Source organism: Taudactylus pleione, unplaced genomic scaffold (assembly GCF_031769625.1).
Source record: "Taudactylus pleione unplaced genomic scaffold, aTauple2 ptg000114l, whole genome shotgun sequence".
Taxonomy (NCBI): Eukaryota; Metazoa; Chordata; class Amphibia; order Anura; family Myobatrachidae; genus Taudactylus; species Taudactylus pleione.
In genome coordinates this window covers 21,219,513-21,222,024 of record NW_028284516.1, presented here as the reverse complement: position 1 = coordinate 21,222,024, position 2,512 = coordinate 21,219,513, and the positions used below count along the sequence as shown (strand labels likewise).

The following is a 2,512-nucleotide window of genomic DNA, read 5'->3' as shown; positions in this document are numbered from 1 at the left end:
ACAGAATCATTCATGAATATTATGACATTAAAATTATACACCACCTAGTAATTCAATATGGTGACTCTGTACCCATTGTAATTTCTTAATAAAGATTATTAAATAGTTAATATGAATAGAAAGGAATGTGTATTGTGTTATAAGGATATTTAACAAAAATCTCAAATAGATGCTGTCCATAAGTCTTTCAAACCGGAAAAATTAAGTCTCATAGAATGCTTCCTTGCTGATAATCTGTTTTTATCTTTACTCTTGAATCTTCTATTTTAATCTCTTTGTTCTTGGCTGTAGCAGCTTTTCCTTTCTTCAAATTCTTGAAGATCCTCACTGCAGTGTTGTTCAGGTGATGGACTAAAGATAGACATTTTGGACTCTGTTAGCTACAACACCAGGTCTTCCCGGGAAGTCTCCCATCCCAGTACTGACCAGGCCCAGTCATGTATAGCTTCCAAGATCAGACGAGTTTGGGCACACGCATACTGGTATGATTGTAGATACTCTTATACCTCTTTTCCACCAAAAACCCAGGTCCGACCTGGGTTTTTGTTCATGGTTCCAACCCTGGTCAGACCCAGGTCAGACCCATTTACACTGCAGCTTCGATCTGGGTTACTCCCAGGTCAGCCCTGTTCACACTGAACTCAGGACTGCCCTGCTAAACCTGTGAGGTCATAAAAAGTGGGAGGTGAATGCCCCACAACCACCAATCAGCTCATTTTAGGCATGACCCAGGTCAGATAACCCGGGTTGAACCGTTTACACTGCACCATTACCCAGGTCCATCCTGGGTCCAACACTGGTAGCTACCTGGGTTGGATTGCTGGGTCACTTGACCTGGGTTATTTTTCAGGAACCCTTTTACACTGAGCTGCGACCCGTTTAGACCCAGCAAAAACCCAGGTTTTTGCTCTGGTGTAAAAGGGGTATAAGTCTCTATATGTCATTATCTCCATCACCACTCATTGCTTGGTAGTAGTCTCTTATGAAGAAGGATTAGCTGATATGCCTGGTATTCCCTGGTGATCTCTCTCCCGGGTACTTGTCAGGCCCAAAGGGGATAATGGTAATAGAACCATTTACTCATCTTTGTATCATAAAAAAGGTGCAATCTCATAATGTTCATTAAACCCTTTAAGAGCCATAGTGTCCAATTGGAAAATCCAAAACATTTCACGTCTAGAAAGGAGGTTCCCTAGATCTCCCCCTCTCACTCAAAGTCACGTGTTCAATAGCCTTAAACATAAGGTCTTCAGGATTAGAGTTATGTTTCTCAAGAAAATGCTTCGACACTGCATGACTCTCCACTTTATTTTTAATATTTCTGATATGTTCCTGAATGCGTAACTTTAAGGGTCTTTTGGTTTTTCCAACTTATTTAGTTCCACATGTACACTCCAACAGATAAACGACCGAAGTGGAATTACAATTCATGAAGCTCTTGATGGAGAACTCCTTTGTACCTTCTGAATCCATAAACGTTTTTCTTCTAGGATGTAAATATTTGCATACATTACAATGGCCACATTTATAACTGCCTTTTCAGCTTAAAATTCCACTCGTATTTCCCTTATTTTCTTTTCGCAGGAGACTTGGAGCTAGAATGTCTTTTAAATTTTTAGTTTTCCTAAAAACGATCTGTGGTTTAGCAGGTAGCACTTCCTTCAAAACTGAATCCATTAAAAGGATATTCCAGTTTTTATTCAAAGATTTTTTTATCTTATTTTCGTGGATGGGACCTGAGAGGGTCCAATAGTGGATTACATGATGCAACATGACGCGGAAGCCTGGCGGCAGTGTCTTCACGTGAGGGCGGAAGTGACGGATCACTCCGGATCGCGGGGCAGAAGTACACCAAAACGAAGGATGTTGGCAATAACTAAACCCGAGTTTGATAATACCTGGTCAATGTCTATAGTGTTTACTCCTATAATTATTTGTAACTAAAATACTTTACATAATTAATGTCACAGCCTATTTGGTGAACCGGAAGTAATTAGTCCCTAATTGGAGGAGTAATGGGGTATAAATAGAGGATCATCACAACCCTACCTCCATCCCCAGGAAGAAGTCAGCGGACGAAACGCGTTGGGACCCAGCTATTTCCCTAAGGACTATATGCAGATTTTCTATATCTTTTAATCAGATAAGCAATTTTCTCCTCATTTTTTAGTAATTTATTGTATGTGTTTTTATTGTATTTATGCAATCAGGTTTGCCCCAATGTGCATGGGGGAACCACCTGTCATGAACTCTTTGTGTTTAGAATAAATTATCTCTATTTTATGTATTGGTATACATACTTTATTTATTTTCACTTATGCACTTTAGGCAATCAGCACTTTACTAGCCATTGAATTGTATGATATAAGGCTATTTAGCCTATGCACATTAATGGCAGTTTTTATGCTTTGAAATTAGTGTTTTGTTTTAAACTGCAGTTATTTATTTTTATATGCTATTTTGTCACTAATATGCACTTTATTTAGACTATAAGTCTTGTTGTTTTCAAATA

General features: G+C 38.7%; 1 pseudogene; it reads right to left on the bottom strand.

The window, feature by feature from the left end:
* Positions 1-377: 377 nt before the first annotated feature.
* LOC148524998 (5S ribosomal RNA) lies at positions 378-496 on the bottom strand (annotated as a pseudogene).
* Positions 497-2,512: the final 2,016 nt, after the last annotated feature.